Genomic DNA, 16939 nt, shown 5'->3' on the forward strand with positions numbered 1-16939 from the left:
TACACCTCACTGCTTTAGGAGCTCAGTCAACGTCAAGAGATGCAGATAGGTGACTTCTGCCCTCCCTTGCTTCTTTAAGCACGATACTGCCTACTAAATTCCCAACATCCTTGAAGCCAGAACACCAACCCTCACTTCTTGATCCTATCATCACATCTACTGACCTTTTTCCAAGAACGAACCTTTCCCGCAGTGGACTAATCGTTAAGACACGGTTCCCAGCAGATCACTGAAGTCAAGCATCACTGGCTGCTCTCAGTGTGCGGGTGGGTGACCACTTGGATTAGTCTGGGTAGGGACCGAGGTCGTGCGGTATTGGACCTCGTTAAACTGTTCTACAGTAAAGTGCCCGACTTCGCGTGCAGGTCGTCGGGCTACCGAAGCGGAGGTGCCCTCTTCTCTGCAGAGGATCAAAATTGCGATGGCATGTCTTCGGATCATTCTCAGGGATGTTTCCCAGATAGTCAATAATAGCCCATTGTGCAGCTCTAGTGTGACGTCAATGAACTACAGAACAGAACAGAACAGAACAAAAACGAACTTTGTTGTATCCTCTGATACATTTGAAAGAGCCAAGCTTGCCAACTCGCCAAGCTTGCCAACTCGCTAAGCTTGAATGACTTCTGACATCGATTTTGAAATCTCAAAACATGCCTACTTTTATTATTTTCTTCATATTTTCTTAAGTCAATGAAGTTTTTATCATTTGGCTTTAATGTTTTGGGATTATACATAAACACTAAATAATAAATACAGAATATCAGAACATTGAATATTGTTCAATGTAACACTGAATATTAAGTTACTTCTCGTGATATTAAAATAAATTTTACGCAAGATAATGACATGGGAACTTCAATTGAAAAAATAATGAAGAGAAATTAACTTTCTTAAATAAAAAAATTTTATTTAAGAAAATTTAAAAAAATATATATATAAGAAAATTTATATTTAAATTTTCTACGAAAAATATGGTAACCCTCAAGTTGCGTAAGTTTTTTAATCACAATAGGTTCAAAAATTGCGTACTTTTTTATACATATTTCGAATCTACGCATTTTTTGGAGTTATAATATTCAAAAAATTTTTGCAAAAGAAAAATAAGATCATAAAAAAGTAATCGGAAAATGGAAATTAAGGAAAAAATCATATAGAAGCAAAATTTTGCAATTAATCTTTTATAAATTATGATTCATTTTATTAAGTACAAAGGTGAAACTTATTTACTCATGAAATTATGCAAAAGACAGACAAAACATTCAATAGAAATTAAGTGTAGTATGAAAAATTTCGAAAAAATTCTCGAGGCAGGGTTCTTACTCGTACTCCTTGCAACTTCCATTTCTTCACAAATTTTTTGCCAGTTTTTTTCTTTAAAAAAAAAAGAAACAAACAGCACTCTTTAAAAATAGTAGCACTCTTTTCAAAAAGCGCCTAAAATGTTGCAAAGCATGCTTGTATTACCGTGAATGATCGAAGTTGGTGGTTTTAGACTTCCACCGGTGAATGTTGACAGTCACATTTGCAGCTTTGGTAAATGTCCCATATATATATTAGGTCTAGTTAAGTGCCACTGCCCGGTATACCCTACACTAGTGTTTTTCTAACCTGTTATCCCTGATTTGAATAAGCAATTAAACATCACAATAAAGTCGAAATTAAACCATGAAAACGGAAGGAGCGGGTTTCACAGTAAACTAGACTAGGAAAATGCAGGTTGCGCAAATTTAAATTTTGCTACTTCTACCTTGCACGTGGAAATCAAGAGATAAGCACCGAGAGGGCTAAAAACTATTAACTGAAAATACTTCTTACATCTGTAAAATAATTTTTAATCCAAAAATGGCTTAATATATTCAGTTTTAGTAGGAAAAAAACCTTAAATTTAGAGATTTTTGAGATGATGATTCTAAAAATAGCACAGATTTGGACTCTTTCACAATTTTCCATTTTTATTATTTGCTGTTTAACAAAATAAGGCGTCGTTTTCCTGACAACAAATTATACTACAAATTGTGAATTGCGATAAAGTTTAAAAATAATTTCAACAACTTTTTTGAGAGGTTAAATATAAATTAAATGTCAAAATGAAATTGTGATTCAAATTTATTTACTTCAAAAACAAAGAAAACAGTTATTATTTTTTCTCGTTGCATTAATATGTATTGATATTCACAAATTAAGCAAATAAGAAGCAATGAAATAAATAATTCGTTTCTTCATAAATAAATTTGATTGTTCATAAATTAATATGATCCCGTCAGACGTTTTGCTCCGAGTGATTTTAATTAAGAAAAATATTCTTAAAATTTTCTCATCGAACTTGTTATACTAGAAAGAAAAACTTAACCATTAAAACGAGTATTAATTTAAAGAAATACTTCAAGTGCTAATAAAAAATAAAACGAAATAGATTAGTGTATCCGGAAAAAATATACGCGGTATCATAAGAAATGAGAATTTAAAAAATTTAAAAATATAATGAAATAATTGGCTGAATAGTTCTGTGAATCACATGTGGCCATGTAATTCAATTTTGAAATTATAACTTTAAGACGATATATCAAATATTGAGATATTTTAAGACGTTTAAAAAATTTGGCTACGTATTAGACAGCCCTTATATGTTCGGCATCTCTATACTCTTTGTAGTGACTTCTAAAACAGCAACACTGTTTCAGAGATAATGATTGTTGATGTCACAAGAGTTTAGTTCGAGAAAATATAACGATATCTATTATAAAACTTATATCTTCATTTAAGTTGTTATTTCTTAATAAGTATTAAATATATATTGAAGAAATTGATCAATATATTTTTCCAAATCTCCACATCTCCCAGTTTGGATTGCGAAAAAAAAACCTACTCAATCGATTTTAATATTCTATTGAAAATTTGTAGTGAATTAATGTGGCTATGATTGGTAATCAACAAAAATCAAACATATTCCAAATTTTCAATTTTTTTGCACATTTAATTGATAAAAGAGTCGATATTATTTTTATCTTTAATTCATTTAGTGAATTTAATAAAAAAATCCAATTTTCAGATTCATTTATTTCATTTTTTTATTTATTTATTTATTTTATTTTATTTTTTTTGCTCTAACCATACATACACTCATACATAATTGTTAATTTTTGCCCATTTTAGATGATACAGTATGGAGATACTTCCACCCATCAATGCACTGCACTGTTATATTCCATCTCAGTCTTATATTTTAATATTTAATTATTTCGGGCTAGAAAAAAAATTCTAATGCATCGGTAAAGTTGCGAAATAAAACCACGAAATCATTATATTCCTTTCATTTCACGTAAAAATCTTAGAAATGAGGCCTAAATCTAGATCAGAAAACCCCCTTAATTCAATAAGATATATTTTACTCTTTCTAGAGTTATGACACAACTTTTTTCAGTGGTATCTAATCAAGAAGTTAGCCCCGGGCATCCCCTGCGCGCCACTGCTTCAATTTGAAAAAAACTTCTTGCTTTTGCAATGCTTTGTTTCAATTCTCTCATCTAATTTGCGTTCTATTTGCATGGATAAAATATTATTCAGTGAATAGAGAGCAGAGTATGAAAATCTTTCATCGCAGATTGAAAAGATTGAGTATTCATGAAGTCCAGCAGTAATGTCTGACCTATATTGAAGAATGGAGCAATTTGCAGGGATAATTACGGAATTTTACTTTTCAACAACTAAATACCCGCAACCCCTCCTTCTCTCTTCAATTCTAAACCTGTAATTACTCGATATTTAATATGCAGCTTTGGCAATGCAAATGTTTGTTCGTGATAACCTTCGTGATTAATAATGGAAAATGACAATAATGTCAAGACCGTAAAGAATAAGAAAGAGAAGAAATGTCCAGATTCCTAACAGAAATGTTTCGAAGGAAACCACAAGAAGGCGGTTAGAAGGTGAATAATTTACAAACTAAATTAAAATGACTTAATTAGATAAAAAAAACATTATGTTTGAAATTAATATGATACAGTTTCGTTATCTCATAAACTACAGTGAAAAGATTTGTTATTAGAAGCTCATTGATTGAATATTTAAATACTCAATTAATTAAAAGTTAATCTGAAAACTAAAGAAAAAGTTAATCTAAAGAAAAAGCTAATCTGTATAGATTAATCTATACAGATTAACTTTTTCTATAACTAATGTATTTGTTGGCTTTTTAAGTTTTGAAAATATTTTTAATATATTCGAACAGCGCAATAGTTATTTTTGCTATATTTATTGAATATTATAAAATCATATTATATAATCAATATGAAACACTTCAAATATCTCATTAACTAAAGTGATCGAAAAAAATTTTGTTTTTAGAAGCTCATTAATTGAATATTCAATCTATACAAAAAAAAATTTTCTATAACTCATGTATTTGTTGGGTTTTCAAGTTTTAAAAATATTTTTAATTTATTCGAACAGCGCAATGGTTATTTTTACAATATTCATTGAATATTATAAAAATCATTATGCTGGCTATTAATATATGAAACAATTTCAGTATCTCATTAACTAAAACGAGTGAAAAGATTTACTATTAGAATTTCATTAATTGACTATTCAATCTATAAACTTTTACTTTAAACAATGCATTGTTTCAATCATGTCTTAAAAATATTGTTAATTTATTCAAACGCCGCATCATTTATTTATTCAATAATTGTCAAATATTATAAAATAATTATGTTTGGAATTAATTTGAAAGTTTCTTTAACTTATTAACTAGAGTGAGTGAAAAGAAATCTCATTAATTGACAATTTAATCTATAAATATATACTTTTTCTTTAACAAATACATTTTTTGTATGCCAATCATGTTTCTAAAATATTCTTAATTTATTCAAATATCACATCTGTAATTTGTACAATGCTTGTTAAATATTATTAAAAGCATTATGCTGCCTATTAATATGAAAGTTTCTTTATTTCATAAATTAAAATGAAAAGAGTTTTTAGAAATCTCATTAATTGACTATTAAATCCATAAACTTTTTTTAAATGATGTATTTGTTGTGTTTCAATCATGTTTTAAAAATATTTTTGCTATTTGAATATTTATTCATACAATAGTCGTTAAATATTATGTGGCGATTTACTGACTTTTCTCAACCTTTTGTTGGCACATTATTTTTGTAATTGATTTTTGATCTGTCAGAAGTATAAATACATTAGAATTAAAAAACAATTGCTCTATGTTGTTGCACTATTCTCTATAACTAATGTATTTGTTGTTTCAATCCTGTTTTAAAACTATTTTTAATTTATTCAAATACCACATCAATTATTCGTACAATATTTATGAAATATTGCTAACACATTATTATTTTAATTAATTTTGATCTGTTGAAATATTAGCATTATAAAAATTACATACTTTTGAATAATATTTTTGGCGCGATTATTACAGTAACAAAATAACTACTATGTATCCATTACATATTACCGCACGTCATAGAGTTATAAAATGTATCCATATATCTTAGAGAAAAAAGCAATTTTTTATTTATTTTTTGAAACACACATCTTCAGTTGTAAAATTATCTTAATCTAGAATTAACACATGCACTGCTATTCTGCCTATTGGAAAAATGTAATTTTATGGGCACTAGTAGAAATTATTCATTTTATTTCAAAAAATTCTCACGTTCAATATTATCTATATAAAATTATGTTCCAGAAGTTTATAAATTATTTTTAAAATAATTTTACCATCAATTTTTAACTTTCAATATTGTACTGAAAATCAAAAGAAAAAACGAACGTGTTGTGTTAACCGCATTAAATGCTAACACTTTTTTCTCTCTCGTATACTTAATTCAAAATGATAAAAGCTAGCAATTCAATTGTTTCATTTTTAAATTCACTTCGGTGAAGAAATTGGGATAACTAAAATATATCAATGATAAAAGTAATTGTACTTTTATCAAAAATTACTTATTTGCAATATTTTTAATACTTAAGTGCAGGTCGCAACAGAAATGATCACCTTAGCTTAAATATGAGTTTATAAGCTTAGCTAATTCCTGAATCAATTTTTTCAAAGATATACTTTTTTCATCACTACAGTAAAAGCAACATTAGCGGGAAAAAGTTTAGCCAAATAAAACTCTCAAAAATGTCTCAAAGTGTGCTTTATGTTTCAAAGTTTAGTATAAAATTGTTCCAAGTTTCTGAGCGGAAAAACCAAATATTATTAAGTTGTTAAAAATATTCTGCAACAATTGCGAAAATTTCAACTTTTATGAATTTTCATTTTGTGTCGTTATTTTTTGGTGTTCTTAATTTTAAACTTTCATCAAGAAGCTCTGAATGACTTTGATAAAACTGAATTTGGGTTTTGATTAGTTATTGCTATAAACGAGGTCTTTCAGCAAAGGATTCTGCAAGGGTGTTGCAGAACTTTTTTAACAACCTATTAACATGAGACATAACATTAACAGCATTTTTCGAATCTTTTGCTAAGGAAAATAAAAAATTAATAATTTAAATGTTTTTCACTTGAGACCAAATGATAATTTTAAATTATATATACAAGTTTGCCGTAAAGAATTATTTTTGCTTCTAAAACAATGTTAACTAAATTATTTTAAAAGTTACTTTATTTTACAACTGGCCCATTTTTCAGTTAACTACTAACTCCGTAGCCTTGTAGTTTCGAATCCAACCCAGAAGATAAGGAAATGCCTGGATCAAGTAATAAAGCAAACTAGCCTTCGGAGGACATTTTGATGGAACTAACCCACATTTGCTTAGCATGGAGAAGAAAATCACGAAATGCTCCCAAAGTTAGCCCGATGAAAAGGGGATGCTAATCCATAATCTACGAGGATATTACACGTCAGCACTGTGGTCTGCTCGACTCAGGTGCAGAATTCGTATATAGCAGCCATCGTTAAAATTCAAACCTAAGCTACCTCATTGGGAGGCAAAACGCTCTATCCCCTTAGCCACCTTGGCTATTAAAAGTCAGTAGACTTTTTTTCACCTAGATAAAATAATCAAAATCAATAATGATAGCAAATTTTTATGAATGCAGCTTTGGAGTGCAATTAAATCCCTTTTCATTTTCCCAAAGACGTCATTTTCAGAATTAGCATAGAGGCTCTTACGAAAAAAAAGGTATTTTTAAGGTATAAACGAGGTGTTTTTCAAATGTATAAATGAGGTTGTTATTTAAATACATCGTGATATTAAAAAAGATGCAAATGAATACCTCAAAATATACCTCAAATAAACTTAAATTATACATATAGAAGTATTTATGAGTCAACTTGAGATGTTCTATCGTACATTTGTGAATGTAGACATTTGCTTCTTTAAAGTGTTTTGATTGTTACTTATGACCACCTTAGGTTATTACTTCTGAACCTGAAGTATATTTTTTTACACCTGTGGAAGTGTTTATTCAACAACCTAAGGTGTTTCATTTAACACCTAAGGTTATTATTTATCTACCTCAAGTGCTTTTTTGACAGCTATAAAGGTACCCTTAGGAAAATTTGCCATAGGTTTGCCATAAAAAAATGCCATAGGATATTCCTATGGGGTTTTGCCTATGGCAAAAATGTTGCCATACACTTTTGCCATATACGTATGGCAGAATTTTGCCATACATGTATGGCAAATTTTTGCCATAGGCAAAACCCCATAGGAATATTCTATGGCATTTTTTTGAATGGCAAAATTTTGCCATAGGCAAAACCCCATAGGAATATCCTATGGCATTTTTTTATATGGCAAATAAATTTTTGCCATAAAACTAAGATGTGCTACAGTTTATGAAGAAATATTTTTCCATAGGTTATGGTACACCTTTGCCATACAGCTATGGCAACATTTCTCGTTGATATTTTACCATACGTCAAAAAATAATTACTTACAAGAATCTTTCGCAATGGATAATATTAGAAATGCAAAACTTAATAATCGTGGAATAAATATATATCCAGAAAGCTTTTTTTTTAAATTTCTTTGATAAACTTCTCCTGTTTTACTTGCAGAATCCTTTTTGTATGCGGTTCTTATTCAAATAAATTTCAAACAGTTAGTACTAACCGCTAGAAAATGGGTCCGGTGGTCGGAGCGAGTGGGGAAAATAATGGTTATGTTGATGAGGAACAAAATATATTGAGTACAGGCAACTAATATTTGTTAAAGCTGTAAAAACAAGAAAATAGAAAGTGGGTCCGGAGGTCGGAGCGAGTATAAAAAACATTAATTTGATTGATTGGTATCATAATTAGTTAGATAAGCGTCAGATATTAGAGGAACCTAAAAGAACGCGAAGCAAAATAACGGTCCGATGGTCGAAGCGAGTATGAAAATTCTTTAAATTTTGATATGTGATACTAAACTAAAAATTAAACAGACTACTAAAACAATAAAATACTATTAAAACTCAAAAGATAAAGAGTGGGGCTGGTGGTCGAAGCGAAATTAGTTTAAAATAGATCAAACGGGACAAAAGCTGAATATGTAACGGTGCAACCAGTGGTGGCATGTGAACAAAATTTTATCTATAAAAAAGATGGTATTAGACTATGAAAAGCTAAGAATAGAAAACAGGCTAAATTAGTTGATCCCCTACTAGTGAGGGATAAAAAAACTCAGAAAATTTATGTTGAGTTGTGATAAGCACATTTAGAAAAGAGAGCACAATATAGAAACATTGGTAAATACAAAACATGTTTAAGACATGATTAAAATTGGTAAAATTAATAATCGTTATTGACAAATTTACACATGGTCAGGGAGAGTAAATAAAAATTAATTGGGTATAGGGAATCACTATGACGAAAAAGTTGTAAACTTAAGGAAAGATTAAATTGTTAAAAGCATTTTTGGTTACAGCAGCAGATGATATGGCCAGGGACTGTCCAGTTGATGATATTGAAGCAAAACAATCGTCAACCAGTAATCCAGCAAATCTAGTTAAGTGATGACCCTAAACTATGTATAAACATGTAACAGAACATTGTACAAATATATGTGGATACTTAAGAAATATTAGTTATAAAATAGTAAAACACAAAGACATGATAAAAAACAATTTAATGGCAAGCAAAAATTAAACACAAAATATAAATATAAAGCCCTAACATATGTAAGATAATGTAAAAAAGCATTGCAAGAACCTAAGTGGAATTAAAATAAAAAACTAATGAGAATGTAAACACTGATAAAAGTACCAGACAGCCGGAAATTAAAAAACTTAATAAATTCAGATAGATAATTGCATAGGCGTTTGCAATAAAATGTTTTTGACGAAGAATGAGATCGAAATAATATTAAAATAAGTAAGCAAAGTTAGCGAAAGATTCCACTTGTAGTGGATGACACGTTAATATGGCGGTCTGATACTCTAAGCCTAAATCAATGGAACATCGGATTTTAAACACTCAAAAATGGAAAAATTGGCCACCCGGAGGCCGGAAAAGACTCACCAGGAATGCCTTGTGGGTTTACATGTTGAATTAAATTAACTTCGGGGTGAAATAATGGATATTTATTTCTTTTAGAAGATGTTTTTGAGGACTCCATAGAAGTTGTTGTTTCGTTGGTGGAGATCTAGATCAGCTTTTCTCTATGGTATACTGCCATACAAATCTTTAAGGTTACCATTGGCCTATGGTATACTGCCATACAAATTTCTGTGGTTGCCATAGGCCAATAGTGACGTGCTATACAAATCCTTATGGTTACCATTAGTCTATGGTATACTGCCATACAAATCTTTATGGTAGCCATAGGCTTTTGGGGTTTTGCCATACAAATCACTATGGTAACCATAGGCGTATGGTATCTTGCCATATAAATTTCTATGGTAGCCATAGGCTTATGGGGTTGTGCCATACAAATCTCTATGGTAGCCATAGACTTATGGTGTTGTGCCATACAAATCTCTATGGTAACCATAGGCGTATGGTATCTTGCCATACAAATTTCTATGGTAGCCATAGGTTGCCATAGATTACCATAGGCTTCTCTATGGCAAATTTTCCTAAGGGTAATTTTTCACTAACGTGAGATGTTGTATGTTCTACCTTAGGTTATATTTTTCAACCTCAAGTATAGATTTTTATGGAGAGGTATTCATTTAACAACCTGAGGAAAGTCAATTTACACTTCAGATTATTTTAGATCAACCTCAGTGTATTTTTTGATCGTTGGATAAATTATATTTTAAAAACGTGAGATGTTCCATGTTCTTCCATAGTTTATTATTTTTCAACCTCATGTGTAGTTTACTTGTCGAGTTATTAATTTATCAACCTAAGGTGCTCCATTTTACACTTCAGGTTATTAAAGCTCGACCAATAGTTTTTCTTTTTTAAATACTTTACGGAGGTAATAACTCACAAACGTGAATATGTTTCACCTTAGGTTATTAATTTTTAGCCTCACTATTATTTATATTATATAGTTATAAGAAATAGTGTATATCTTTATATTTTTTATTACTGGAGATATTTATTTATCAATCTGAAGTTTTTAATGTAATATCTTCGACAGCTTATTCTGTAATTTTCCAACTTCATTTTTGTTGCTAATACATGCCTGAAAAGAATTATCGACTGATTTTGGCATATAGTGTGAAGAAAAAAAATCTAGTGCAGGGAATTTATTTATGTTCAACTTATTTTAAGTGCCACTTTTATTCTTCATCATATAATTCAGAAAATGACTTAAATCAACGGACTTTTTTAGACATTTTTTCTGACTTCGCATTGGCAGTGATAACGGCAGAGAATACCCTCAAGAAGTTTCTATACTTTAATATTCACCGTAATTTTTTATTTGATTTTCAACGGCATTTTTTATCATTATTTCAAGTTTTTTTAATTATTATTTAGCTGACAAACATCGTTTAACTGTGCTCACATAAATTATTATTCAGTACAGATTCTGTAATATTTCTTACTTAACGTATTTGCTAACCATTTATTGTCTTTAAAATTTTATTAACCTTTCGTTAATCTGTAGTGGTGCAGTTTATTTATTGTTCTAAACTACATTAAGTATGCTAAAATATAAGCTAGAAAAGAAAGTTTCAACTATGCAATTCTCTTGTAATTTTAATAGGTTCAATTAAATTATCTTGAAATGACATTTATCACAAACTCCCCAGTAAAAACAAATATTTGGGGGAATTCACATTTTTATAGGGGTAGATGTCTAAGGTTCTTGAATTTTTAAAGCAATAAAACTGCAAATTTAAATAATTTAGCCATCTGAGATTCAATTATTTAAAAATAAAATTCCATTTTTTACAGAACAACAAAATTATTTTAAGTATCTATTCTGTCTCCTTGTTGAAGCTTGGAAGTATTGAAACCTAAAAATAAATTTTCAAAAAATGGATTAGTAAGAAAATAATAACGGCATTAATAATTATATTAATAACGGCGAATTTTAAAATAATCCAATAATCCTGAACGTTGTTAAATATACAAAATAAATTTTAAAAAAAATTTACGAATTAACTGAAGGCAAACTGAATTTCTTATTCAGAAAAATGGCATTCTACTTACATCATTTCTTCTCAATCCTCCTAGCTAAAAGCTTATAATGGACAATTACAGTCGATTCTTTTTAAATCTTAATGTATTCAGAATCCCTCAAAACTCCCAGAAAACATTTTATTACTTTCCGAAGAATATTACTTATTAAGTTATTTTTAAGCAAAAAACGCCTACTTTCGTTTTCATCTTAAAAGGGGAGTCACGTGATTATTCATGAACTGACGTCACACGTGCCCATCTGCTGTTCATTTACAATGACTGTGCTGTGAAAGCCAATACATTTTTGCTTTCGTTTGAATTTTCGTAATGAAATCCAACTATATTAGATAGTCAACAACTATCTGTATAATAAGTCGTTCCCTAATGTAGCTTAATGAAAATGTAGGTTTAATGTAACGTATTGTTATAAAGTTAAATTTCAATAGTTCCCACTGAAACATTGTTAATAGTTGACGAAATTTTCTAGTTCTGAATATTTAAGACTTTTTAGTTCAGTAAAAAAGGTGTTAGAATGAGTTATGTATGCATGGTATTTATAATGATGCTTTATAAATACAAAACAATTTGTTCCTTAATTTTTTTAAACCATTTTAATCTTAATTTTAAAGTATATTTCAAATTCATTTCGAAGATTTATTTTCATGTTAAGTGAAAAAACTATTGAATCAATTTCTCATATAGAATTGTGTTAGATTTTTAAATGTAGGAAAGCTTAAGCTATTGATATTTTTTATTTATTTATTCTAGAGGGAATTCAAATCAGGGAATTGTCTTCAGCATAGTAGTAGCCTTTTAAAAAACTTGTGATCCCAGCAAAACTTTAAATTCATTCCTTCAAAAAAATTTAAAGTTTAAAGAAAAAAATAATACTTTCCAGTAGATTTCATTAATTTCATTTTAATTACGCTAATCTATGTGATGAGATAATTTGAAATCAAGCATATGCATTTATTTAGCTCTACATCGTGAGTTAACGCTTGGAGGCAGTATTCAAACTTCTTAAAGCAAAAGTTATCCAAAACTCGCTATGGCCATAATCTATTCTTTGTCTGTGCCCAGGTAGCAAAATGATATTATCTAACATTAGAAAGATACAATAAAATACTGGCGTGCTAGAAAACGCTAGATTCCAGAATCCTATCTTCTAATATTTGAGCTGATATTATATTAGATGAAATAGTATTCGATCTAATATTCAAACTTTTAAAATTATCATCTATTTCATTACTTTCGGTCCAGCGCCACTTTTTTGTGAAAACGCATCCTTTATTATTAATAAATAAACATTTATTTATGAAAGAAAAGAATAAATTCAATATTCCTTAAAATATCATTTTTAGCCAATGCAATTTTGTGCCAGAAAACGCAAGAGAATATTGGTGGAAGTAAATTCGGTTAGCGAATAATAAAAAACTGGAAAGAAAATTTCAACTGTTGAATTGTAACTCCTTCACTAGTGTTTACATCACCATATTGTTCGGGATCGGCAGCTAGAATGAATCGCTTCTACTTCAGAGGTATTTATAATTTAGTAATTTTTTTATTAGATTTTATAAATTTCAATAATAGTTTCGTAAAACATTAAATTAATATCGTAGGTAGTATTTTTCCTTCAGTTATAATTCAGCTGGAAAAGTAATAAAAAGCATTTCAAAGCAAGATGTGTTAGAGGGATGATGGTATAGAAACATTCAGTGTACTTAATAATCTTGACATTTAAGAATTAATTTAATGATTATGCATCTAATGAAGTCTGTAAATATTATGAATTGTGGTCATTATGGACAATGAGTAGTTCGCGCATGGTAGTTAACTTCTCTGTTAAAACGTATTATCTAACTATAAATAATAAGTACTGTAGGTAGTTCAGAATATGTTTGTAAAACAACATTTGCCTAGTTATTCTCGTCTATGACAGAATTTTTTTGCAACAATGAAAAAGATAAAAAAATAATTGTCTGTAAACAAATTTGTCATGTTAAAACAATAAAAAAAAATTTATAATCTGCTACTTTTATCTCAGTTGAAACAATTACACTTTAAAATGTTTAAAGTTCAATACAAACAATATTGTTATTTTATAAATTTCATGTTTCCTTTTAAAATATTGTAAAATAATGATTTAAGCATTTTCTTTTAAATTTCTTGAACATAAACTGATCTGCATATTTTTAATACATCATTATTTATATTAATATGTAAATAATTAAAAAACAAATAATAATATGGTCTATTCAAATAATGTTTATGGTGAATGAAGAGCAGAGCTGGAAAGTTGGTACAATTTTAATTTTTTCTCCAATGCCCACCTCGAGAATGACCTAAGACTAGGTCATACAGGCATCAGAAGGGCAGATTTGTTGACCACTCTTTCAGGGGCACCATATTAGGTGGGTCAACGTTGCTCCCACAGTAAGGACAGATAGTACAGAGAATGAAAGAACATCCATGCCTTTCCCGGGATTCAGCTATGGCCAGGACCGTATTTACTTTAAGCATTTGGGGCGTAGGGCACCAAAGCTTAGGCTGGCACCACAAAGCACTAATGAAAGTAAAATTATTTCTGCAAATATTTTTACACATTCGATTATAAGCTCTAACACAAGATCATGGTTTAAACTAAATTGCTATTGTATTCTATTTATTTCAATCTCTCGGAAGGAAAAAAAGGAAGAAAGTTATACATTGCTGTTATCCCAATGACCAATGCTTTTTCCTAACTGACAACCTTTGAGTTGATAGCATATATGAATCATCGGTGGATAGCTTAGGTCTGAAATACAAATACAAAATGAGCAGAGAAGAAGCTTTGTATAACAAATTGATTTACTAAACTGATATGTCAAAGCATCCTTTTCATCTCTGAAACATCTTGGGGACCGCTAACTGCCATCCTATATAGTGCGACTTTGAGGAGAACATATTCAAGAAGACTTGGTTTGATTTGAAAAGTATTCATTTTTTGAAATTTTAATAATGCAACGAGGCTAGAAAAAGAAGCAAGAACCTCCCAGATATTCTTCGAAGTCTTTAAGCAACGGACGTAAAAAGTAACAATAAGTTAGTTTAATTTGTGTTCCCAATTCCCATTTACAGATTATTGAAAATATTGTTACAACATTATGGGATTTTTATTTATCATAGGGTAAATCACTCTAATTAATTGATTTTAAAAAGATTATTTCAACTGCCAATTACATATGCTTGTCAATGGAGAAATATCCTTAGTTTCAAAAATAATGTGGAAAACGAAGCCATATTTAATAATGTAATAAGAGTTTAATTTTATTTTAGACGAAATGAATATTTTGTTGTTAAGGGGAGACGGGTGTTTAACTCCAGCTATTGTTAAAATGGCTGAATTTGACATACTGTGAGCAAAAAAAAAGTGAACGCTCAGAAGAACTTTTGATCTAATCTAATGATTTGAGGACTTAACCTTAAATATGCTAATTAATTAATACTGATGATATTTAAAGTTATGAAATCAGACACAAAAAAGCATACTCTCAGAATAAACTTATTTTTTTATTTTTTCGACAGATTTGGTATTCTGACTCCTGAAATATAGAGGGGAGTTAGCCCCAATCTGGAAAATATTGTCCTAATAATTTATACAGGAGAGCGATTTAAAGTTCGGATCCCTTCACGTTTATTTCACTTTTAACTTATTTCGACACATCTCGAGAAATTGATAAATAAATCAAAAAGGTTTTTGCCCACAATTATAAAATTCTTTTATTCGAATAAAATTTTATGCAAAATAATAATTATTATAAGATATTATAAGATCTATTAAAGGGAATTTAAATTGTAAGGTATTAAATTGTTAGGTATGTAATTTTAAATGAAAAAATACAAAATTTAAAAGAAGTTGGTAAAATAGTTTTTCGGGAAATCAAGTTTCAAATATACGACTTTTTAAAATGTATTAACTCAGAAACTATTCGAGATATATCGTTCAAATTTGATACGTTGTTATTTAAAATTACATACTTCAAAATGGTGTAAAAATCTGTACACATTATAACTAAGAAATTTTTGGTCTACTATTAGAAAAAATAATGAATATTGTTCATATATGAATTTATCTTTGGATTAACCAATTTTATAACTATGTACGAAAATCTTTTCGATTCGTTTAAAAATTTCTCGAGATTTAGCGGAATGCGTAAAAAGGTAAAATTTACGTTAAAGGGTCCAAACTTTCGACTGCCCTCTTATTTAAACTATTGAGACCATATTTTCCAGATTGGGATTAGCTAACATCCATATTTTGAGAGTCAGAATTCCGAATCAGCAGAAATTAGGTACGTTTTTCAGAGAAAGTACGTTTTTGTGTCTGATTTCATATTTTACATATTTTATTGTATAATTAAAGTATCATCTGAATTAATAAACTAGCATATTTAAGATTTGACCCACTAACCCATTGAGTCCTCATAAGGGGAAAATTCGATTATTTAATGAAAAGTTATTCAGGTTGTCCACTTTTTTATTTTGCGCACGCCCTTTCTCAGAAAATATCGAATCGATATTCAAATTCTCTCTATTTTATTTCCTTCATGTTATGGTGCACAATTTTATGATTTTTTAATATTTAAAAAATATTAAATTTATCAGCTGAAGTTTTTTCTTCTTTATTTCCATGATTAAATTTTTAATTGTATTCCTTTGACAAAAGAAAATTTTCAGATTCTACGTTATTTTTAAAGCTAAAATTTGGATCAATATTTTGAATATAATTAAAACCAGTTTAGTATGAATTGAAAAAAAGGTTACTCAAAGTTAAGTAGTTTAACAACATAAATAAACTTGCAGCAAGCAATTGTAAATTAACAAGCTTTAATTTAATACCCACTATTTTAATAACTTTTCAAATTACTTAGTGATGCTTTCTGTGTTCCTATATTTTCTTTAAATGAAAAGCATAGAAAACAGATTTCAAAAAAAGTAGTTGTAATACTGAATAGTAAAGTGCACTGTTAAAATAAAAATTAATAACCAGTTTTAGTTAAATTTAATATATTGTTTTTTGTATACAAGACAACATATTATATTAATGCATCGGCTTAATGTATTAAAACATTTCTAATCTTTTTTTTTAAATCATGATTGAACAATATAAAATTTCTCAAAATAATATTAGATTATTATGTACATCAAAGATCCTAAACGCAATAAAAATACTAATTAAATTGATATTTAACTATTAATTCAAAAATTGGTGTGTATCAATGCGTAACAGTTGTTTTTTAGATTTAATTGATATAAAAATTTTTATTTGAGTGAGGAAAGACAACTTTTCTAATTGATTGTAGTAAAATTTCCTCTCGTTTGCATGCCTTTTTGTAATAATCATTTTATAATATTTGCGTTTAAAACCTCGC

This window comes from Parasteatoda tepidariorum, chromosome 12, assembly GCF_982258835.1.
Source record: "Parasteatoda tepidariorum strain Cologne lab strain chromosome 12, Ptep-v5.0, whole genome shotgun sequence".
Classification (NCBI taxonomy): domain Eukaryota; kingdom Metazoa; phylum Arthropoda; class Arachnida; order Araneae; family Theridiidae; genus Parasteatoda; species Parasteatoda tepidariorum.